Below are 26,256 nucleotides of genomic sequence, written 5' to 3' on the forward strand. Positions count from 1 at the left end.
ATGCCTCCCCATAAGAGCTGCATTTTCATAGTGTCCTACTGGAGGCCCTTTCCAAAACCTTTGAGTGTGTGTCTACATGGAGGCAATCTTCCAAATCTAGGAAATAATAAATAAGCACATAACACCTACCTTAACTACAATGGAAGAATCAACCTCTACTTACCTTTCTTTCAGCTGTAGTGGTGGTGGTAGTTATGGCAGTTGCTGCTATTTTAGGGGAAAGGAATGGAAATAAACTTACATTTATTATTATTGTGTTTTACTCTTACCTCATGTGAAAGAACATTTTCTTTGCCAGAGGAAAGTTCAGTTCAGAATTAAGCTTATTTTCCTCATGGGATTTTCAAGTCACTTGACATTATTTCAATCTGTGACATTTAAGGACATCATCAATAAATTATGATCTGGAAAAATGTGGTTTCTAACATATTCAATTATTAAGCGTATTTACTTTTTTGATCATGATACTAGCGCAACAGAATGAACTTGGATTTTGAGGGGAAATTCCTATATAAATATACGAAGAATATGTAATATTCTTAAATACGATAATAGATATAATATGTATTTATTAAATTATACATTATTATATTACATATAATAAAGAAACAAATAAGTATTACATTTTAAATATACAGAACAGCTTTCTTAATGTAAATATTAGATTTAATTACAATAGTATATCTTTTATTCCAAATTATTTTTTATTCCACAAAGAAAAGGAGTTAATGATAGAAAGATAGAATCACAGCTTTTGCACAACAGGTGTGCTGCCAGAACACAGGTGTAGTGAAACCCAGCAGTAAACCACCAGCAAGCCAAAATGGGACAGGAAAAGACTTATATCAACATCATTGTCATGGGACACATAGATTCCAGCAGGTCTACCACTACTGGTCATCTGATCCACAAATGTGGTGGGATCAACAAAAGAAGCATTGAAACATTTGAGACGGAGGCTGCTGAGATGGGAGAGGGCTCCTTCAAGTCTGCATGGGTCTTGCATAAACTGAAAGCTGAACGTGAACATGGGCTCACCACTGACATCTCCCTGTGGAAATTCTAGACCAGCAGTATTATGTGACTATCATTGATGCCCCAAGACACAGAGACTTTATCAAAAACATGATTACAGACACCTGTCAGGCTGACTCTGCTGTCCTGCTTGTTGCTGCTGGGGTTGTGAATGTGAAGCAGGTGTCTCCAAGAATGGGCAGATTCGTGAGCATACCCTTCTGGCCTACACACTGGGTGTGAAACAACTAACTGTTGGTGTGAACAAAATGGATTTCACCGAGCCGCCTTACAGCCAAAGAAATATGAGAAAATCATTAAGAAGTCAGCGTTTACATTAAGAAAATTGGCTACAGCCCTGTAATACAGTAGCATTTGTGCCAATTTCTGGTTGGAATGGTGACAACATGCTGGAGCCAAGTGCTCACATGCCTGGGTTCAACGGATAGAAAGTCACCTGTAAAAATGGCAATGCCAGTGGAACCACACTGCTTGAAGCTCTGGATTGCATCCTGCCACCAACTCGTCCAACTGACGAGTCTTGATATCTGCCCCTCCAGGATATCTACAAGTGGTGGTATTGGTACTGTCCCTGTGGGCCGAGTGAAGACTGCTGTTCTCAAACCTGCATGGTGGTCACCTTTGCTCTTTAGTATTACAACTGAAGTAAAGCCTGTTGAGATGCACCATGAAGCTTTGAGTAAAGCTCTTTCTGGAAACAATGTGGCTTCAATGTCAAGAATGTGTCTGTCAAAGATGTTCGTCATGGCAGTGTGGCTGGTGATAGCAAAAATGACCCACCAATGGAAGCAGCTGGCTTCCTGGCTCAGGTGATTATCCTGAACCATCCAGGCCAAATCAGTGCCAGATATGCACCTGTGCTCGGTTGTCACACAGATCACATTGCTTGCAAATTTGCTGAGCTGAAGGAGAAGATTGATCATCATTCTAGGAAACAGCTGGAAGATGGCCCGAAGTTTTTGAAATCTGGTGATGCTGCCATCGTTGACATGGTTCCTGGCAAGCCCATGTGTGTTGAGAGCTTCTCTGACCACCCTCCTCTGGGCCATTTTTGCTGTTTGTGTCATGAGACAGACAGTTGCTCTGGGTGTCATCAAAGCAGTGGACAAGAAAACGGCTGGAGCTGGCAAGGTCACCAAGTCTGCCCAGAAATTTCAGAAGGCTAAATGAATACTATCCCCAATAGCTGCCACCCCAATCTTAAACAGTAGTGGGAGAACAGTCTGGGAACTATTTGTCTCAATTGGCCATTTAAGTTTAATAGTGAAAGAGAGGTTAATTATTACAGTGCACAGTAAAACCTTCAGAAGGAAAGGAGAAAGTTTTGTGGACCATTTTGTGTGTGTGGGCGCAGTATTTAAGTCACTAGTTTTTAATGGAAACAACTTGACCAAAAATCTGTCATAGAATTTTGAGACGCTTTAAAACAAAGTTTAATGAGAAACATGTGTGTTCTTTTGGGCAACACTGTAACTTCCTAGAAACTTGAGAATTTGATAATTTTCAGTTAGTGTTTTTTTTTTTTTTTTTTTTTTTTTTTCCTGGGTGGGAACATTGGGTTTTTTAACCTTGTCTTAAGGGGAGTAATCATCTGTTCACATAGTGAAAAGCTATGGGAGTGGGTCTGTTGGTGCAACACTTCATAGGTTAGGACAGATAAGCAAAAACTAACTTTGTTGATGCGTAAGCTAGTTTACAAAGGCCAAATTCTGTAATATGAAAGTCCACATGTTGCATATAAAATTTTGTATAGATGAATCAGTATTGAGTAAATTTGTTGGTGTGTCAAATTTTAGTTCTCCAGTTACTGGAATGTGAATTCTCACATTTACAAATACTGAGCTAGTTGAAAGAGCCTGAAATGAGGCTTGAATAGTATTGAGCACCGTCTTGCTACAGTGAATTTTATCCAGATTCTAGGAAAAATAAATGATACTGCAAGTTGAAAAAAAAAAGAAAAAGAAAGATAGAATCACAATTTGCAACTGTAACTCACACATTTTTTTTCTTTTGAAATTAAATTAAGATACCTAACGTATCTTTCAGAATAAAGCCCAGTCTATTATATGCTTATCTTTACTTAGGGATTTTTGATATTTCCCTATCAGTTCTTTCATTGAACTTGGCAGAGCACCAAATTAATTACAATCTGTATTGTGGGCTCTATTCTCTTTGTCTATTTTTGGACCATCCTATTTTATTCTTTTCCATGGAAGACTGAATTTTCTTCACTTCACAAGGCTATTACAGACTTTATATTTTGTTTGATACTTCACAATGACTCACTGTATATACCATTTGAAATGCATGGCCAAAAATTTAATGAGTAAAGGCCAGAAATGTCGAGCTTAATTCTAAATGTTGATGTCTGGCAGATTTTCAGCAAACTTTGCAAGATTTTTATGGTTCACTGGGTTCTAGGGAACAGATGAATTTATGATTTAATCTCTTTTGCATTTTAGATGCTACTACAATAAACTTGGCAGACACGTAATTGCTACCTATTGACAATTTATATAATGCACATTTGAATTGCAGTTAACAAATAACACACACATAAAATAAAATCACTGACTATATAATGTATCACTGTGTTTGAAGTGAGGTGTGATCAAACAACACGGTGAATGTTTAAATTAAAACTATTTATTACAGTAAAAGACACAATGCCATTAATCCTCCTCAGAATACCACCCCCTTGCTTTGAACACACTTATTCTGTCATTCTTGCCACTTTCTGAAGCAGTTCTGGAAATCCTCTTTTGTGAGTGTCTTTAGTTGCACTGTCATAGCTACCTCGATGCTATTATAAATTAGATTGTTTTCTTAATTTCTCTTTCTGATAGTTTGTTATTGGTGTATAAGAATGCAACCAATTTCTAAAAAGTAGGGGATTAATGACAATGTGTCTTTTACTGTAATTTTTTTTTAATTTAAACATTCATCATATTGTTTTATCACACCTTGTAGACATATGAAAAACTGTTCAATGTCACTAATCATCAGAGAAATGCAAATAAAAAGCACAATGAGATACCACCTCACCCCAGTCAGAATGGCTATCGTCAATAAATCAACAAACAACAAGTATTGGCAAGGATGTGGACAAAAGGGAATTCTGTGCACACTGTTAGTGGGACTGCAAATTAGTGCAGCCACTATAGAAAACAGTATGGAGAATGCTCAGAAAATTAAAAGTAGAACTACTTTGTGACCCATGAATTCCCCTCCTGGGTATTTATCCAGAGAAATCCAAAACACTAATTCGAAAAAATATATGCACCCTATGCTTACAGCAGTGCTATTCACAACAGCCAAGATATGGTAACAACCAAAATACCCATCAATATATGATTGGCTAAAGAAATGGTGGTAGATTTATTCAATGGAGTATTACTCTGTATTAAAAAGAATGGAATCTTACCTTTTACAACAACATGGATGGACCTAGAGGGTATTATGCTAAGTGAAATAAATCAGACTCCATTATAGGAAGAGTTTATTTCCCCATCCCGTGAATACAGGTTACTCTTTGACTATCTTTGATCAATAGAATGTGACTGAACTGATGTTGTACCTGTTCCTAGCCTAGGTCTTGAGAGGCCTTCCCCACTTCTGCTCTCTCTCAGAACCCTGTCCAGGTACCAGGCGAACAGATTGGAATAGTTTTCTCAATGGTGACAAGCATTTGGCCTAGTTGCCAATGGTTCCTTCACTTTCAGGGAGCTAAATCTAAGAAGGATAACTACTTAGCTGACCTGTAGCTGACTAAAATGCATTAGTTAGCCCAGCCAGGACCAGAACTATCTAGTTTGAGTTCAGACAAGACTTGATAAAAAAATCATGAGATAGATAAATAAGTGCTGTTTTATTTTTTGTAAAACTGAAATTAATTTTAATATAGAAAATGAAGACAGTATTTTGCAAATTTATTGCTCAAAGGGATATCTCTATTTGGGGAAACCAGCATCTTTGATAGATGAAATGTTATAGCTTGTACACCTACTACTACAGGGGGCTAGATCGTTTATCAATTTACTTTGCTATTTACTTGGAGTAGTATTAAAAGCCTATAAAAATGTTTCCTCTCTTTCATTGGAAGCCTCTAAAGTAAGGTCATGACATGAGCTTGCTTCAGTTTTGGCAAGGTCGTTCAGATTGCTGTGCTGAGAAGAGATGGAAAAGAGAACAAGATGGAAGCAGGCAGATCAGTTATGATGCTATAGCAATAACAAAGGACCAGAATACAAGCAGTGGAAGTGATGAAAGATGGTGTCATGCAAGGCATCAGTTGGGGTCTCCAGTCCCGCTCCCCACATAAGAAAGCAGGATATGGTGAGGCCAAAAAGGAACACCCATGGAGCCATAGATAGGGGAGTCATACCACTATATTCTCGCTGGCGGCTGGGTTGGAGACACAGGACACAGGAGCCACATGATCTGAAACCCGCCGTCCACTTGTCTCTGCCAACCAACCTCACTTGCTAGCTAGCTGCAATCCACCATGCTGGCTGCAATCCGCCCTTGCTAGCTCAGGCACCATCTTCTTGCCAGCCCCATTTTTCTGCTAGCATTGCCACAGCAGTTATATTAGTGGCTGATGGCTCACTGGTTACAGCTGACGGCCAACCAGCCACAGCTGATGGCCATCCAATCACAGTTGATGGCCATTTACTACCTGAGCCAGCACCTTTCCATGTGAGGCCGAGAGCCTGGAAACTGCACTCCTGGCTCTGACCCCACAGATGGTAAGATTCTGTATATACCATATTTTGAAGGTAGAGCACAGAGGATTTACTAGATTATGGATTTGGATTTGGTGTGTGAAAGAAACACGGTAAATGATGACTCTAAGGATTTGGTCTAAGAAACTGGAAGACTGACCTAGCCACTAACTGAAATGAGGAAGACTTCTGAAATAGCAGATTTAGGGGAGTTTATCAGGACATCAGTTTTGAACATGTTGAGTTTGAGATTGTCTATTAAATATTCAGAAGAGGCATAGAATACACAGCTGACTATATTAGCCTAAATTTCAGAGGAGAGGCCTGAGCTGGAGATACTCAACTGGGATTTATTTAATATATGGAATGTGTTTAGAAACATGAGTTTAGATAGGAGAAGACGACCAAGTACTGAGTCCTTTGTCACTTCAGTGTTTTAACATCTGGGTGATGAGGAGGGACAAGCAAAAGATATGGAGAATCAGTGGGCAGTAAGGTAGGAAGAAAATTAAAAGTGTATGGCATCCTGAAAACAAATTGAAAAACAGAATTTAGAGGAGGATGGACTACCAACGGTCAAATGCTGCTGAAAGGTCAATTAAGATGAGCGCTGAGTACTGCTCACTGGATTTAGCAATATGGTAAATTTAGCAAATTGGTAACCTTGACACAGCCAATTTAATGAACAAATCATGACAAAGCCTACCTGAAGTGGGTTCAAAATAAAATGGAAAGAAACTGGAAACAGCTGGTATAGCTCACCCTTTTGAAGAGTTGCTATAAAAGTAAAAAGAAAAAGTAGGTATTGTTGGAATAGGAAGTAGGGTCAAGATCTCTCTCTCTCTCTCTCTCTCTCTCTCTCTCTCTCTCTCTCTCTCTCTCTCTCTCTCTCTCTCTCTCTAACAAGTTTAAATATTGGCGAGAAAGATCCAGTAGAGAGAGAAAAATTGATGATAGAGGAACATGACACTCATGTCTCTGCTCTTTAATAAGAATGCAAAAACAAATGGGCTTCTATATTCCACTACAAATTTTATTTCCTTCATTCAGGATTGAACAGCCAAGAGGTGAAATGGGAATGAAGTGATGATTATAGCATAGTAATAGGTGAAACTCTTTTGTGGATAGGTCAAAATGACCCACAGCAACTTTCTTTGTGTTTCAACTATCCTCATGCATAAAGAAAGAGAAAAGTTTAAAAAAAAAAAGTGGGCAGAGGAGAAGGAAATGAAGGAACATTGTACAACTGTTTTCCTTGCCCCTCGCACACTGGTCTTTCATTCTACATGGCAGTTACAACATACATGCTCTGACTGTGTGCTGCCTTTAGAGCTTGTGTGTTCAAAGAAGCTATAAATGACATAGCAGGTGATTATATGAATAGGCATCTACATGCCTTTATTCCCACTTTTGCTAGTTTTCAGGATTACTAATATGTAATTATAGTCAGCAAATACATTGAGGCAGTGGGGGCTCACCAGAGCTGCAACAATGCAGAATAATATCACCTTATCCAAGCTGTCTCACCAGTGCCAAAGGACATAAGGTGAATCTATAAGCCTGGGCAGTAGGACCGCCAGCCTGTTAATCAGGAAACCAGGACTTTGATTCTGACTCAGCTGCTGACTCACTGTACCCTGAGCAAGTCATTCACCCTTGGCATTATCATTATTGAAAGGAGATAATTATCCCCGCTTCCTTGGATTTATTGATGTTTAATACATATTCAAAAGCTCCAAAACAAGTGGGAGGAAATGCCTTAAAATTCAAGGTATAACAAAGACAGTGTTTCTGTTGAAGTGATGACAGTTTGTTTTCAACTTTGGGTAAAATCCTATTTTTTCCAGAAGAGCATCAAACATCAAAATATAAAACTCTCAAGTACTATTAGGTTGGTGCAAAATAATTGCTGTTTAAAAGAAAAAGTAATTGCAAAAACCGCAATTACTTTTGCACCAACCTAATAATTTCAAAGTTTTCTCTTTTAGTGGATGGGTACATACTAAGTTTGAGGGGAACTGTGGGGACAGAGTCCCAGAGAGCAGTTTCCAGGCTCTTGGCCTCACATGGAAAGGTGCTGGCTCAGGTAGTAAATGACCATCAGCTGTTACTAGTTGGCCATCAGCTGTAACCAGTTAGCCATTAGCCCCTGATATAACTGCTGGGGCTAAGCTAGCAAGTGCGGATTACAGTTAGCAAGTGAGGTTGGTTGGCAGAGAAGCCAACAGCAGGTTGCAGATCCTGTGGCTCCTGCTTTCTGTGTCTCCAACCCAGCTGCCAGTGAGAATATAGTGGTATGACTCCCCTATCTATGGCTCCGTGGGTGTTCCTTTTTGGCCTCACCATATCCTGCGTTCTTATGTGGGGAACGGGACCAGAGACCCCGCATGACACCCTGCATGACAGGAACATTGGTCTACAAAGCTTTTCCTCTTTTTATTTTGTCAAGGAAATGTCAGCCAGCTACATGGAAAATGATTTACAACATAAGAAAGATCTTTGGGGTGTTATGTTTCTGATGAGGGGAGTTAATTGTTAATCAGCTCTAAATATCACTACAAACCATGAGCTTTATTTTAATCAAATTGATTTCTCCACAGGACTGTTACCAGAGAGCAGGCCCTTCCCGGCGTGGTGTCCAGGTTCTTGGCATCTCGAACAAAGAATTGAATGAGACACAGGTAAAGTGGTGAAAGAGCAGTTTATTAGAAGAGATAGTACACTCCAAAGAAATAGGAGCAGGCCCAAGGAGTAGAGAGTGTCTCAAGGGTCCCGACTAACGAGGCCTTGGTTGTTTTTATCCTTTTTTCTCTAGAATGGGCTGTTTCTTTTCAGGCATGGGACCACTTGATTGACACCTGTGATTGACATCTTTTTGGACTGCACACGTTCCTTTCCAGAATTCAGTCTGTTATAATGATATTAATGAACTTCCGGGCATATGTATGATATTATAGTCATTGGTATAATGAGGCCCAGATGAAATGAAGGTTGTTGTGGCCGTTACTGCGCAGGTGCAAGTGACTGGTCTAATCTAGTTGGGTATTTTGTACCCATTTGTTTCCTCGTAGGGGTAGATAATTACAATTAAAAGGGGAAGTTTTGGGTGGAGAGGGGAGATCTTTTGGGTGGTCGCATTCTGTGGGTTGTGTTGGATGTACAGGAATGCAGAGACCCAATGCCTGTCTCTAACTGCCTGCCTTGTTTTCCCCTTGAGAGATGTGATCCACATAAAATCGTTATGGGAAGTTGAGGGACAGGGGGTCTTTTCTTCTGTATGTGCTTCCTGCTGGGCAGGGACTTAGAGCTGTCCTTACCTATTGGGTGATTCACGGAACTGTCGCCCTATCTGATCTTAGATGAGAGGAAAAGGTCTCGAGATCCACCTGGAAGACTGTTGGCTTCTTTGGTTGGGACTGGTAATCTTGCTGGGGTATCATCTGTGTCCCCAAGGCCCCTAAATGGGGAAAAATAGATTTTAATTAATAAATTTAAAAGTGTTGACTTAAAGAGCAGAGCTCAAAGCTATTGATGCTACGTGATGGAAAAATCCGTCTGCTCTATGGAGCCTGTGGCCACTTAACCGGTTATTCAGGTGATGTTAATTGTCCAGGAGCTGGCCCCAGAATGGGTTGGAAAGAACATTAGGCTTTAATGATTACAATCAACAAGTATAAATCACAAGTTTTAGGGTAATTATCTAAAGCTGGGGGTAGGAGATTTCTATGATTCAGGTTAAAAACAATCTATTACTTATGATTAAGAAATTGATTTGAAAAATGGTTTTAACCAGGGTTATAGAGTCAAAACACCAGAGAAAAGAAAACTTAGAGTTTCTATAGTGAGAAGCTCTTTCATTTGGCCTGCATTACTGTGTTTCCCTGAAAATAAGACCGGTTCTTATATTAAGTTTTGCTCCAACAGACTCATTAGGACTTATGTTCCGGGGATGTCCTCTTGAAAAATCATGCTAGGACTTATTTTCTGGTTAGGTCTGATTTTTGGGGAAACAGTAGTACCACAGAATACAGACATGTCAATTCAGAGTAAAAACAAACTGCCATCAAGTAGACCCATGTCATTAAATCTGTTTCTGAGCCCTGCTTTAGCTTTATGGAGCCTTTCATCAAACAAAAAGGAAGTATGCTATTAATTAAGGCTATTTCAGCTTATTCCTTCATTCATTAATTAAACAATATTTTTTGAGCAGCTATGAGAGAGAGAGAGAGAGAGAGAGAGAGAGAGAGAGAGAGAGAGAGAGAGAGAGAGAGAGAAAGTTAATTCAAGCAAAATCACAAATTCCTCCTCTAGGTCTATTACTGTTTTTTACCAAGAAGATGCAAACAAGATTTTACTGGCCTTGTTTTTATTTTTATAAAAAGGCAATACATTGATAAATAAGTTAAAAACCCAAAGCCATACAGAAGGGTGTGTACAGCGAGAATTCTTACTTTCATTCATGTACTTATCCATTCCCCCTACTCTGTAGGTCAGGAGTTGGCAAACTTTTTCTGCAAAGGGTCAAGTAATAAATATTTTAGGCTTACAGGCCATGTGGTCTCTGTTGTTATTGCTGAATTCTGCAATTTAATGCAAAGGCAGCCATAGACAACACAGAAACAAATGTTATGGTTATGTTCCAGTAAAACTTTATTTATAAAAATAAGCAGCAGATCTGCTGGCCATAATTTTCTATCCCTGCTATAGGTAATCATGTTTAATTTATTTTGTGTCTTTATGCAAATACAAGCCAATGTGAATATATATTTTTATGCCCTCCTTTTTTATAGAAAATTAACCTAAGATATACCATTGTTCTATATCTTGAAGCTTTGTTTTTATTGTATATTTTGGATATCTTTCTATATCAATACATTAAGAACATACTCATTTTTTTCTGTCTGCATTATAGTCCATTGTATAGATGTAACAGTTTATTTAATCAGTCTCCACTTGATAGACTTTTGTATTTTTCTAATCCTTTGCAATCACAAACAATGCTTTATGAAAAACTGTAAATACATCATTTCATATGTGTGAAAGTATATCTGAAGGATATATTTCTAGACTTGGGATTGCTTGACCAAGGAATAAATGCATCTGTAATTTTGAAGATAATGCTGGATTCACCATTATAGGATTTTACCATTTTCACTTTCAGCATAACATATGAAAGTACCTATTTAAAATTATGAAATGCTTCATGAATTGGTGTGTCATCCTTGTGCAGAGGCCATGTTAATCTTCTCAGAATTATTCTAATTATAGTATATGTGCTACTGAAGTTAGCACCATGAGGTCATTTTTTAAATTAAATTTATTGGGATGACAATGGTTAGTAAAATTACATAGGTTTCAAGTGTACAATTCTATCATACATCATGTATATATCACATTGTGTGCTCACCACCCTGAGTCAGTTCTCCTTCCATCACCAAATAGTTGGCCCCCTTTACTCTCTTCTACCACTTTTAATTCAGTAATGTATGAATGCTTTGGGGTAGCATGCAGCCAAAGACAGGGCAAACTAGAAAACTCTTCTTTCCATTGAGCATGGAGTCCAGAGAGAGAAAATATTTTTTCTGGACAGCATCAGGTGTTTTATTTTTTATCTCAGTGCCGATTGGAGGGGAGCAAATCACCTTAAGTTCCAACAATACATGAATCTATACATTAGCTAATGGGGACGTACGTGGCCAGAGTGGTAGAAAGAGCTAATGAAAACCCTGACATTAAAGTGTTTGTACACAAAGACAGAGTTCTTTGCTGATTGTAATGAACATGTACTATACTAGGATTCAGCAAAGGACAAGAAATTATGTAGAACTGGTTGACAGACAAGGGGATCTGGATGTGATCAAGTAATAAATAATTTAAAAGTAATAAAAAGAGTCAACATTTATTAAGCAGAGTTTTATGGGCCACTTTGTCAAATTACATATATATGATTTATTGTCACAACAACTCTATGAAGTATAGAGTTTTAAACTAACTTGCTCAGGCATAATATCGTATGCCTGGTAAGTGTGAAACCGGAGGCCAAACGAGTCTGGGGCTCATGTTCCCTGCCCCGCTCAGCCAATAGACCCACACAGGAGTTGGGTCATAGAATAAGCGTTTATTATCAGAGCACCAGTGATCTGAGAAGGCAGCGTGTGAACACCTCCAAAAACTGCCTTCACATTCTCAGACCAGCCTCGGATATTTAAGGGAAAATCCAGACATTCCTCTAGAGGCCAGGGGATGTTTCCTCCCTCTGGCGATGTGGCTCTCCAATGTGGTCGTCAACTCAGGAGCAGTGATGACAGTAACCTGGAAAGAATGCTAGGCCACAGAGATTGTGATCAATAAGCAAGGAATGTTGCGCTCAGTAAGAAAGCGGTATTGTGATCATAAGCAAGCACATTTCGGGGTAATTATCTAAAGCAAGAAACTGGACAGGGGACATTTCAAGCTCAAACTGCAAGGAGGGGATTTTTCAATTGTTAAGCTCTAGGGCAGGAAGAGGTGAGGCCAGGGACATTGCAAGGCCTCTTTTCTGGGGGTCTCAATGAGGCCCTGTTTCAATCCCCCCATCTTGTGTTCATTTTATTTTCTATAAAATCAGTAAGGTTAGATTAGAGAGGAAACAAATAACTATATTAATTAAGACAATGTTTAAATCCAGGGATATGGGTGATGACTCCTCTTGCTATTTCCTGCTGAGAGTAGGCATAGTTCCTGCCTATGGGCACCAGAGTTCTTTGCTATTCTGTTACAGTGGGGAGGTGGCCATGGAGGAACTGCAAGAGAAAAAGCTGGTCCTCTGGGTTAAGGGGCTGCTGGCCTGGTTTGTCATCCTCAGAAGGGACGACCATCTGGAGATAACCATCTGGAGATAAAAACTGCTGTGTTTCAGATGGCACAAACTTGTCCATTTGAAGAGGAACTAAGGTCTTCAATTGGCTCACAGGAACAGGAGTGACAGTCTTCCTTCTAGGGGAGTCCTGTGGATACTTAAATGAAATAAGTGTGATTCGAGGGAAGTGGAACCAGCCACTGACTCTCTGAAGCCCAACACCAATTGGGGTGCTTGGAAAAACTGCAAAGGGTCCCTTCTATTTTAGGAGCCATCTGGTTTGTTAGAGACCTCTCCCCCTCTAGGCTTCTAATAGTACTTAGTCCCCTGGCTTTCCAGGGCTATAATATGCAGAGGGGTCAGCCTGGGGGAGGTGCCAGTCCTCCATATTTCCCAAGTGCCTGCTGAACCTCTCCCAATTTAACAACATAGGACATAACAGAATTGAGGTTAGAATTCAAAGCAATGAGCAGCAGTCTCAGGGCTTAGAAGTCTCCTGACAAAACTTTCCCAGAGTCTTTTTTTAAGTCTGATTTGCTCGTTTTGTTTTACATTTCCTCCAAGGAATAGACCAATGGTAAGAACAGGCTGAGTAAAATGAGCCAAAATCTAGGGGCTCTCTTTATCTTTATAACCGAGCAGATTTTAGAGGAAGAAATAGGTCTAGAGTGAGCAGTCAAGACAGAATAAATGGCTCCCATATCAGTCAGGGAATTAACAGGCTTACCTGCTACATCAAAGGTCATGTGTAGTTTCTCCCTGGTGATGAGCATGGTCTCTTCTCAGGAGCCACTGGGCACTTTAGGTCCATCAGTCAATTACAGCCATTTGCAGGGAAAGAGTTGGTTTCCGCTCCTTTCAGAAGAGGGGAGGATCCCTCCTCCAGTGCCCGTTAGTTTGCACAGGGGGCACGGCTGCTTTGCCGGATTAGGACACTCCTTACCCCAGTGGTCTGGGCTTCCACATCTAAAACAGGCTCTGTTTCCTCTTCTGGGGCTACTGGGGTGGCTCTGAGGTGGCCCTGGCCTTGGTCTACCTATTAACTGCAGCCAAAATTCTGGCCTGCTTCTGGCCTTATCCACAGTCTCATTGTTCCTTTCTTTCCTCGTTTTTCCTGTCTCGGTTATTAAAGACATTTAAACAAATCCCCTGGCCTTTTTTTTAGGATCTCAGCCTCTTTATCAGGGAAGTAATAGTGGACCAGAACCATTATAATATCTTGCCAGGTTAGGAAAACAAGCTTCCTTATATTGGCCTATATCTGACACCAAGGAGGATACATGAACTCTAGCAGTCCTAAAATATAGAAGTTTAATTTTCTTTAGTAACTAGTGACCTAATTAAGACAATATAAAACATAGAAATTATTCTGATGATACATATAATGTTTGCTTTTCAGGCGGAAAACTTTTCCATAATATCAGTAGCAGACAAATAGTCTAACAAACTTTATATTAGTAGAGAGGACAAACTTAACTTTTATTTTACATTAGTTTACTTTTGAGATTTAAATTTAGTTAATCACATTTAGCTTAACCGTGTATAAAATTTTCTCAAGATTTTCCTTCACAAACCTTTTACAACTTTCCCAGTCCCTCTTAGTTTGTCTCCTCCCACTCATTCAGAAATAAGCATCCTTAAGACAAACTACTTTCCTTTAGCTCCTTCAAAAATGTATTTCCATACCTTATGCCTTCCTTGAAAACACACATCATTTCCTTTCACGTTAATTAGAATCCATAACCTTCAGAACCTTAATTTTTACTGACAATTAAAGCAACTATCCAATATTTCCATTAGCAAATCCATAAACACATTTTACAACCTTTAGAAGTACAGGTTTTTGTTAGCAATATATCTACAAATTTTTTAAATTGCATTTTCAAAAAAATACAAAACACATTTACTGACAGATCTTACGTTATTTTTTACATTTTCTGCGACAAAAAAAAAGTAGGGAACTCAAACTCATCCAATAATTAATATTTCAGCCTTTTGTTATTTTGAAATACCTAGATACTCAAGTTTTTTTTTATCATTTAACAAAACTTAGTAAAACTGAAATCTTAAGTTACCAACAGATGCTGAGAAACCTCATCCAAACATCCACAATATATTATTACTGAAAAGTTGCATCTGTTAATATTTTATTCTTTATGACATTTTAAAGGTAATTATTACTCAAGCTATTTTCTTGACAAATTTTATAATGGAGATAACATAAATTTATTTTTGTAAACCCAGGTAAAGCAAAAGATAGCATATTTGATGTTAGTAACCTTAAAGGAAACATATCTATTTAACTGAAAGCTAAACTAGCCTTAGTATCAAATATTTTTTAGATCACGTGATCCTGAAAAATACTTGAGTTAGTCTTTATTCAAATTTTATATAAGTGCTTCATCTTTTTTCTTTAAGCCAATCAAATATAATCTGGTAATAGCTTCCAGAGGCAAAAACACTACATTATATATAAAACACAGACAAGCACAGATTTCAGAGACCATATACATATAAACAGAATTATTAACAATTGCAGAGAGGTCCTAATATCTTATAATTCCCCCTACAATTTCAAAGAGGCTGGAACAAGAGGTGGGAGGTCCAGCTTGAGAATTAGTAGCTTGCTTTTAAAAGTGTCTCTTTTTTTTAATTCAGTTACCTCAGCCTCAGGCATTCCTGGTTATAAGTAGATTAGGAGATAGGTGGAGTCTCCTTCTCTCTGAACTCAGTTTCTCAGTTTAGTTCCCTTCTTTTCTAAGTTTACCATAAAGGCTTATACATAAGAAATTTCATCCTATTTCCCAGACCTCTAACAGAACAATTCCAGTTGCAAAATAGTATAATAATTCATTGAACTACTGAGTGACCAGCACCCTCAAGGATCTAAAATATACATTGGCCAAGCAGTACTGTAATAGAACATTATTTTAATTTTTTTTTTTTTGTCAACGGCTTATAGCTGTAGTTTTGCCAATGGCCTAATATTTTGTCCAATAGGCTCCTAGCTGGGATTGAAACCTTAGGTCCCATTTTTGAGCTTGAACAAATACAGCTGCACAGATATACATTCACACACACATAGAGATAGATCCAAGTATTCCCTGAATCAGACAGACAGAAACCAGAAAACCTAACTTCGGATCCGAATACCAAAACCAAAACCTGTCCAGGCACCAAATTGGGATGCAACGTCATCTTACTCCATATACATAGGCCATTGACCGCAAGACAATTGGCCAGCAGGCGAATGCCAAAAACCAAATGTGATCCTAAGACCACCCAGTGCCCAAAGGCTGAAACCAAGTGTGGTGGCTTTTATAGTGCCAACCACAGGCATGCTTCCAAGACCGAAGCAAGCTTGCAACCAAGGCCCCTTACTGGTGAGGGTATTACATCTCACTGGACATGGCAATCTCACCTATTGGCACCAATGGGTTAGTATGACCCCCAAATGGCTCTCAAAGAGGAGCCCCAGATGGTGAGTGCAAAATCTTCTGGCTGTGCACACTGGAGCCACCCCACTTTTCGAACCAGTAATTAGAGGCAGGAAACAGCAAATGCTTATTGTATACCAACTTAGCAGAAAAGGTGTCGGTGACGGGCAGGCCCTGGCACAAACCCCACCTCTGCGAGCAAAATCACTCGGCAGCTGCTTCTAGAGATTGGTCCTGCACCAAGGAATCTGTCCCGTCCAGGCAGCCCCCCAGACCTTCTGAAAGCCAGAAGACTTACTGGAGGAACCCTGAGGCTGTTTCATCTGAGTCACCAGAAACTGAAACCAGAGGCCAAATGAGTCCGGGGCTCGTGCTGCCTGTCCCGCTCAGCCAATAGACCGACACAGGAGTTGGGTCATAGGATAAGTGTTTATTATCAGAGCATCGGTGGTCTGAGAAGGCAGCGGGTGAACACCTCCAAAAACTGCCTTCACATTCTCAGACCTGCTAGGGGTATTTAAGGGAAAATCTGGACATGCCTCCAGAGGCTACATGATGGTCCAGGGGTCTGCATGGAGCCCTCCCACTGGCGATGTGGCTTTCCAAGAAGGTCATCAACCCAGGAGCAGTGATGACAGTAACTTGGAAAGAATGCTAGGCCATACATATTGTGATCATAAGCAAGCACAAGTTTCAGGGTAATTATCTAAAGCAGGGAACTGGGACAGGGGACATTTCAAGCTCAAACTGCAAGGAAGGGGTTTTTCAATTGTTAAGCTCTAGGGCAGGAAGAGAGGAGGCCGGGGACAATGCAAGGCCTCTTTTCTGGGGGTCCCAACTGGGCCCTGATTCAAGTGCAGAGTTGCGATCTAATCCCTGCACTATGGGATCTTTTCTATTGGGCTATATTGACTTGCTGTCTGGGTGGAAGGATAATTTTAGAATTATTTGAGAAAAGAAAATTAGAATCTTGACAGGATGTAGACTCCAGAAAGTATAATTATTCTTGTCTCTATGAAGAAGTTGATCAGATATTAAGAAAGAGGTTTCTAAAACGATAATTGCAGTTAATGTTCTGATGCCCGAAGTGGTCAGAGTAAAGATTTAGCACTCCATGAATGATGGGTCTCTGTCAGCTGCATGTACTTCTGATTGTGGCTGCCCTTAGGATTCTGGAAGAAATTCTTGGGAGTCTTTTCAAGGAAAAACTTCTCAGAGTTCAGAGCTTTTTGCTGACCTGGCTTAGAGATTTACATCTTGGATTCTTATGCAGAAAAAAAAAATTCAAGTTCTTTGATTTGCTATGTTAGTTCAATCATGGATGGCTGCTGAGCAGTTTTGTAGACAGAGGTTGGGCATCTACTTCACCTTAGCTGAGGCTGACCCAAGCCCGAAGTCCTGCCCTCTGCCATTCAGCAGCTGCTTTACCAGCTGGTCAGGAAAAGTTACTTGTAATGGTGGTAAGCCCAAGTGAAGTAGCTTCAACTATAGTTATACCCACTCTATATGTTCAAAATCAACCAAGGGGGGGAATGCGTCTTTTAATCTTACAAGGTCATTTTATATACTGTGCTATATAATCCACTAAAAATAATGCTAAATGTTTCTCCTCTTCATAGAAAAAATAATGATCCCTGAATGCAGTTTGGGGGTGGGGAAACTCTCCTCTGTCCTATCATTCATTCCCTACTTCAGTTAGCTATGTAACCACTGGGACTGAAAGGCAAATACAAGTGTTGGCCAAAATGTGGAATCACTGGACCCCTTCATAGCAAATCTAGAACAAGACAATTTCTCTGCTTTCTCCCACCCCAAATTGCAGAAGGTTGCCATTTTGCAATTCTGGTTTCAATGTTCTATATCATGATTAGGGAATTAGGCGAAAAGAACAAGAAATTGTTGTTTTTAAGAAACTGTAAAACTACTTTTTATTGAGTGTTTATTATGTGTCTGTGTGCATTAAGTACATTTTACATGTATTATCTCACTGAATTATCCTGATATTCCTATGAGGAAGGTCCAATTCTTACCTTACTTTGCAGATGAGGACACTGACTAAAATTTATTCAAGGATTTGAACTTGTCAGATTCCAACTTTTGTAACAGTAGTGGCTAAGCTATAGTGTAGTCTCTGTAAATATTACAGTTTGTACAATAAATTTGATGAACCCGTTCATTTTCTAGATTGATGCAGAGCTCATGGCAAATATCTTTTAAATTCACACAGTTAAGGCTTGCTACTATTCCCCCCAAAACATGTCTGAATAATAGATCTTTTTGAATAATATTCAACTTGAATACCCTTTTTTTCATCTTCTCCCCTGGTAAGATGGCCATATAGATAAGTGACATAATAAAAATGAAGTATAAAATTCTGGCATGTTATTCTGTCAGACTTTAGAATAAAATATGTAGATGTATTAGGGTTGTAACTGGAGCCAATTGCTGAAGTCAGTTCATGTCTCCTTTACAGCATTTACAATGTGGATAGCAGAGGGGAAGGATATTTGTCTTGGTGTGTCAAAAAAAGCAACATCATTGATGGACCTAGAGGGCACTCTGCAGAGTGGAGTAAGCCAGACAGAGCAAGACAAATTGCATATGATTTCACTTATATGTAGAATTTAAAGAACAAAATAAATAAACAAAACAGAAACAAACTGATAGATACAGAAAACATTTTGATGGTTGTCAGCTGGAAGGGGTTTTGGTGTGGGTGAAAAAGGAGAAGAGATTAAGAAGTACAAATTGGTAGTTACAAGACAGCCATGGGGATGTAAAGTATAGCGTTAGGAATACAGTCAATATATTGTAATAACTATGCATGGTGTCACATGGGCACTAGATTTATCAGGATGAACACTTTGTAAAATATACAAATGTCTAATCACTATGTTGAACACCTGAGAGTAATAAAACATTATATGTCAACTGTAATTATTAAAAAATAAAATCATTTTTAAAATTTAAAAAAGTAGTTCATGATATAGGTATGGAGGGATTTCTTTTATAGTAAGTTGAACATGTGAAATTGTCATTTTAGTCAATCAAAAATGTTTGGATATCAGCAATTTCATATGTTTCAATATACAAGAAGGGGATCCCCTGCAAGTAATCAGAGAGCAAGAGACAAGGTGAAAAGCCTAAGCAGGTGACCCGTGTCATAATCCAGAGAGAGCTATACTAGAGCCGAACTCACATGGTCTGAATATTCAACAGAGTGGTGGTGATACCTCTATTGATTACAGGACAAAATCTGAATTCTCTACCCTTTTGGAAAGACACACTTTTTGACTGGTATGTATGCTCTGCTCTCTAGACTCTAAGAAAGGTCATACAAAGTTTGATTGATTTTAGCATACATTAAACATGGCTTGAAACAAATTTGAATACGCCATGTAGTTGAATCCTTGACTCCTGTCTACTTGGTGGGGGTGGGGCGTGGAGAGTTAAGGCCTGCATATAAATTAGTATGGATCTAGGTCCTTCTGTTAACCCCTCTCAACTACTTGTTTATTTAACCAAGTTCTTATTACATGTTACAGTTATTTTATGTGTCTGTTTTCTATTTAATTTACTTTCTATACAGATAGTAGCTAAATGAGGCTAAATATATAGTCAGTCTTGTACACTAATCTAACCCCAGTATCTAGTAATATGCCTGCCATTCAATAAATATTTGATGAATGGATAATTGAATGAATAAATTGTTTTTAATAGCTACATAGTAGTATCACATTGCAGGGATGTATCATAATTTATGTAACTAATCCCAATGGATAGATATTAAGTCATTTTACTTTATATACTATTATAAACAGTGCTAGAATAAACTGAGTGTGTGTGTATGATTATTTGTCTATGAGAGATTCTTAAAATATTTTAAAATCAAAAATATGCATTTTAAGACTTTTGATTCATATTGTCAAAATACCTTCACATGTTTTACTGTTTTAATACTCCCACCAACCACCTATGTATGAGAGGGCCCATTTTCCCCATACAATCATCAACATGAGGTATTAATAATTCTTTTCAATCTTTATTAATCTGCTTCAGGAAAAATAGTGTTTTGTTTAATTTTACATAATTTTGTCACTATTAGAGGTATGACATTTTACCCATATGTTTTTAGGCATTTGTACTTCTTCTTTGAAGTGCTTATTAATGTCCTTTGTCCATTTTTTTTTTAATTCTGGAGTTTAGGTATGTTCTATTAATTTTTGAGCACTTTTATATATTTAGGTCATTAACCATTTCTCATATATGTTGCCAATATTTTCCTTATTTATACTTGTTTTATTTTTTTTGTTGTGATATTTTGTTCTGTTTTCAATTAAAATTTATTGGGGTGACAACTGTTAGTAAAGTTACATAGATTTCAGATGAACAATTCTGTATTACATCATCTATAAATCCCATTGTGTGTTCACCACCCAGAGTCAGTTCTCCTTCCATCACCATATATTTGATCCCCTTTACCCTCATCAACCACTCCCCTCCCCCCTTATCCTCTGGTAAACACTAAACTATTGTCTGTGTCTATGAGTTTTTGTTTCTCATTTGTTTGTCTGGTTCTTTTGTTATTTTTGGTTTATATACCACATATCAGTGGAATCATATGGTTCTCTGCTTTTTCTGTCTGACTTATTTCGCTTAGCACTATAATCTCAAGATCCATCCATGTTGTCACAAATGGTCCTATTTCATCTTTTCTTACCGCCGAATAATATTCCATTGTGTATATATACCACAACTTCTTTATCCAGTCATCAATCGAAGGACATTTTGGTTGTTTCCATGTCTTGGCCACTATAAATAAAGCTGCAATGAACATTGGAGCACACTTGTCTTTATGTATAAATGTTTACAGATTTTTTGGGTAGATACCCAGGAGAGGGATTGCTGGGTCATATGGTAATTCTATTCATAATTTTTTGAGGAACCTCCGTATTGCCTTCCATAGCAGCTGTACCAATCTGCATCTCCACCAACAGTGTATGAGGGTTCCTTTTTCTCCACAGCCTCTCCAACACTTGTTACTATTTGTCTTGTTGATGATAGCCATTCTAACTGGGGTGAGGAGATATCTCATTGTGGTTTTTATTTGTATTTCTTTGGTGATTAGTGATGTTGAGCATTTTTTCATATGTCTATTTGCCATTTGTATGTCCTCTTTGGAGAAATGTTTCTTCAGGTCCTCTGCCCATATTTCAATTGGGTTGTTTGTTTTGTTGTTGTTGAGTTTCATGAGTTCCTTGTATATTTTGGATATTAGCCCCTTGTTGGAGGCACTGTTTGCAAAAATCTTCTCACATTCAGTTGGTTGCCTCTTTATTTTGTCAATGGTTTCTTTTTCTGTGCAGAAGCTTTTAAGTTTGATATAGTCCCATTCGTTTATTTTAGCTTTTACTTCCATTGCCTTTGGAGTCAAGTTCATAAAATGCTCTTGGAACCCAAGGTCCATAAGTTTAGTACCTATGTTTACTTCCAGGCAGTTTATTATTTCAGGTCTTATGCTTAAGTCTTTGATCCATTTTGAATTAATTTTGGTACATGGTGACAGATAGCAGTCCAGTTTCATTCTTTTGCACGTGGCTTTCCAATTCCGCCAGCACAATTTATTGAAGAGGCTGTGTTTTCTCCATTGTATGTTTTTTGTTTCTTTGTCAAAAATTGTCTGCCCATATTTATGTGGTTTTATTTCTGGGTTTTCAATTCTATTCCATTGGTCTATGTGATTGTTTTTCTGCCAATACCATGCTGTTTTGATTATTGTTGCCCTGTAGTACAAGCTAAAGTCAGGGAATATGATACTTCCAGCATTGTTCTTTTTTCTTAAGATTTCTTTGGCTATTCAGGGTCTTTGTGGTTCCAAAGAAATTTGATGATTTTTCATTCTATTTCTTTGATTTTTCATGTCTATTTCATTGAGATTTTGATGGGGATTGCATTAAATCTGTATATTGCTTTGGGTAATATGGCCATTTTAACTATGTTGATTCTTCCAATCCATGAGCACGGAATGTCTTTCCATTTCTTCGTGTCTTCTTCAGTTTTGTTGCGATGTTTTCAGTTGTAGATAAGTTGTTTTTAATGTAATCATATTTATTCATCTTTATTCATGGCTTCTAGATTTTGTGTCATGTTTAGAATGTCCATCTTTACTCCAAGGACATATGTGTATTCATTTATGTGTTTATCCAAAATTTACACTTAAACTATTTATTCATTTAAATTTTATTCTAGTGTGAAGGGTAAATTTTGGTCTAATTTTTTTTTGTCCATGCTCCGCCAGTTGTTCCAAAATGTTTTCCCCAGTCAATTATATTGCCACATTCATCGTATGAGTATGAGAAATCTTAAAATGCCATTTTTAGAATCAGAGCTGAATTTAAATCACAACCCCATAAATTACCTGTTGTGTTTTACCTGATTTGAGTGAATTCCGTAAGTGCCAACCTTCAGTTCTAGCTCACCAGCCATCCCATTTTGCCAGGGATTGAAGAGTATCCAGGGATTCTGGATTTTAAGTGCTAAAATTGGAACAATCATGAGGAAATCAGTATAGGTGGACATGCTTGTTTTTTCTTGTGTAAAAATTGAAATATGGCATTATCTGCCTGAAATATGTGTAAGGATTAAAAGAGATAATGAATGTAAAGGAGTTAGTAGAATATACTGTTGGTAGCAAGTACTTAAAATATCAAATGCTGTTAATGCATTATTATAGGTTCTCAGTGTCTTCCTACAGTTGTATCCCACTGCATCGATAATTGTAGCTTTTCAATGGGATGTAATATCGATCTGGTGGGGCAAGTTCCTCTTCATTAACAGTTTGTTCCAAGATTTTCTCGGTAGGCAAACTTAATAATCATTCTTTGAGACAAAGTTTAGGGACATTTAGTTTAGTTCCAAAATTGTGTTGAGGTTGTAATTGGGATTGCATTAAATTTATGTAAGAGTTTGAAGAACATGTTATGTTTCTTCATTGATGCAAGATTTAAAAAATTTCAGTAGAGCATACAGATTTCTTTATAAAGTTTAAATAATTTCTACATATATTTTATTAAGTTTATTTTTAGTTATTTCATATTTTGAATTGCCATTATTAATGTAATTACTTTATATTTTCCTGATTGATGATATAGAGGAAAGGTATTGATTTTTAAATTTTTTATTTTGTTTTGTAAATTCAGTTTTTTAAAAAATTAAAATATTGCAGGTTCCAGAAATAAAGCAAGTAAACAGAATATTATTAATGATAATGATCATAATACAAATGGCCATGTGCCTATTGCACTGCTCTGGTAGTATAACTATATCAATATCTTTGGCACTCTTGCTGCCTCCTCAGGATTGGATCTCACTTCCAGGAACAGAGGAAATGTTTATTCTTAGAAGTGAGCCAGTCATTTCCTTACTTTTCGTATAAATTTGCAACATGCAGGTATATCCCTGAACAATGTATCATTTGTTTTGATCTTTGTATAAGTGGACAAACTGTAGGTATTTGGACTAGCTTTTTCTGCTCAACATTTTATTTAGGATGTCAAAATACTGTAATAGGAAGTATGACAGTCTTCCAAACTCCTTTCCCAAAAAATGATTGATATGAAAAACAAGATGGGGCTTTGGGTCATCAAAATGGCTGCGTAAGGTGAGCCTCTGGAAAGATCCCCTGGAATTTACAGCAAATTGAAAAACTTAACTCCAAAAAGGATTCCCTCCACAGCAGACAAGCAAGACGAAAAGGCTCACTAAAGAATTCATGTAAAGGTGGGCAAATGGTGCAAGCAGGGGAGGAGGGAAGGGAGAAGTGTGGAGACTGAGCCGTACAGGCCAAGGACACAGACCTGGCTCAGTGCTCCGAGCTCCCTGCATCCCGGGACTACCGCAGCAGGGAAGAACTCAGACTGCTAAGGCTCTGTTTATGGTCCACAGGGCTGAGGGGGCAGCATATAACACGGCTGAACCCAACGCTCACAGCAGAGACCTCAGAGACAAGACTGAGGGAAGAAGGCTGAAAATGGTGGTTTAAGCCCTCACTGCTGTGCAGAGAACAGAAGCCTTAGGCACTGAGACTAGCCGCCCCCTCCCTACCTTCCCAGAGCTCGCCGTGCCCCCACCTGCCCGGTTCTAGAAGCAGAAGAGTAGCAATGTCAGATCAAAAGAACAGAATATTTGCTGTTCTGAGAACGGTGGAGCACAGACACAGATTCACAGCCCGACTAGTTCTGGCAAATGGAAGGGAGCTATGGAAGCAGGACTGGCTGTGGTTGCGGTCACTGCCATTGCCCTGGGCCACTTCTCACAACTCACCCTGCCCTGTCACCTATTTGGGAAGATCCCTGCAGGAGTAAACAGAACTGCTGAAACTCACTGGTTCTGAATCTGATGCAGGAAGAGGTTTGGAATTCTAAAAGCTCTCTGCATCCCCACAGGGACACGGCAACCTATGACACAGGCCAACTGTTAAAAGAAGAGAAGCGTGCCTCCCAGAGAATCCCCCCATTCTGTGAGAAGCTGGAATATTGCAGAGAAAACATAATACTACAGCGTGAGAGAGAAAAAAAGGCTTCAGTCGGAGAGAAAATAAAATATTCTACCAACACATACTGGAAAACAAAAGAAAGACCTCTTCCTAACAACCTGTTGCAGAACCCACTCCTGTAGATGTCTAGGAAGAGAAATAATAAATTAGTAATTGCCATGAATAACCAAGGCAACATGACAGCTCAGAAACAAAGTGAAAAATCTCTAGAAAAGGAACTTCAAGATATGGAAATATGTGATTTAAATGACAGAGAATTCAAGATTGCAGTTCTGAGAAAACTCAATGTGATGCAAGAAAACAAAGAAAGGCAGTTTAATGAACTCAGAAGCACAATCAAAGAAAAACATGAGCATTTTACAAAAGAAATTGAAATTTTAAAAAAGAACCAAATAGAATTTCTGGAGATTAAGAACTCAATAGAAGAAATTAAGAATGAAATACCCAGCTTCGGTAGTAGAGTTGACCAGATGGAGGAAAGAATCAGTGACATTGAAGATAGAAACCTGGAAATGACACAGATGGAAGAAGGAAGAGACTTGACACTTAAAAGAAATGAAAGAACTCTACAAGAGCATTCTGACTCCATAAGAAAGAGCAATACAAGAATAATGGGCATACCAGAAGGAGAAGAAAGGGAGAAGGGAACAGAGAATATATTCAAACATATAGTCGATGAGAACTTCCCAAACTTGTGTAAAGAACTGGATGCTCGAATCCAAGAAGCTGATAGAACACCTAATTACGTCAACCCCAACAGGCCTTCTCCAAGGCACATTGTATTGAAGCTGTCTAAAATCAACGACAAAGAGAGAATCCTCAAGGAAGCCAGCGAAAAGAAGACAGTAACCTACAAAGGAAAGCCCATTAGATTATCATCAGATTTCTCAGCAGAAACTCTACAAGCCAGGAGGGAATAGAACCACCTATTCAAACTATTGAAAGAGAGAAATTAGGAGCCAAGAATAACATACCCAGCAAACATATCCTTTAGATATGAAGGAGGAATAAAGACCTTTCCAGACATACAGAAGCTGAGGGATTTTTCTAATACATGTCCTTCACTACAAGAAATACTAAAGGAGGCTATTTGACCACCATCAACAGGGACAATTTGTGGCATCCAAAATATAAAAAGGGGGAGAGTAAAGCCCTGACTGGAATATGGGAATGGAGAATATAGGCATGTTGAAGAAAATGGAATACTCTAAATATCAAACTTTCTTTTACGTAAAATTAAGGATAACTACTCAAAAAAAAAATCCAGAACTAAAATATATACTGTAATAAAAGAAGAAACAGATTGAAACATCATAGAATACCACCACACAGAAATAATAGACAACAACAAAAATGCAAAGGAGCAACGGAGACACAGTCTTACCAGGAAACTAAAGATAGAATGATAGGAAATCCTCACATATCAATAATCACCCTAAATGTAAATGGACTGAACTCACTAATAAAAAGGCACAGAGTAGCAGATTGGATCAAAAAACTAAACCCAACCATATGCTGTCTCCAAGAGACACATCTCAGCTACAAGGACAAGCATAGACTCAAAGTGAAAGGGTGGAAATTGACAATCACAGCAAATAGTATCCAGAGAAAATCAGGTTTAGCTATACTGATATAAGATGAAACAGACTTCAGGGTGAACAAGGTAAC

At 38.3% G+C, this 26,256-nt stretch overlaps 1 non-coding gene and 1 pseudogene across 1 annotated transcript; one reads left to right on the top strand and one right to left on the bottom strand.

Annotated features, from left to right (window-relative positions):
- The first annotated feature begins 823 nt into the window (after positions 1-823).
- LOC141569693 (elongation factor 1-alpha 1 pseudogene) lies at positions 824-2,205 on the top strand (annotated as a pseudogene).
- Positions 2,206-10,944: 8,739 nt separating this feature from the next.
- LOC141569844 (U6 spliceosomal RNA) lies at positions 10,945-11,051 on the bottom strand. The gene has a single exon (XR_012493625.1). It is a non-coding gene; the product is annotated as a U6 spliceosomal RNA (small nuclear RNA).
- Between the last annotated feature and the right edge of the window lie 15,205 nt (positions 11,052-26,256).

This window comes from Rhinolophus sinicus, chromosome 18, assembly GCF_057876585.1.
Source record: "Rhinolophus sinicus isolate RSI-liver-muscle chromosome 18, RSI-T2T, whole genome shotgun sequence".
NCBI classification, from domain to species: domain Eukaryota; kingdom Metazoa; phylum Chordata; class Mammalia; order Chiroptera; family Rhinolophidae; genus Rhinolophus; species Rhinolophus sinicus.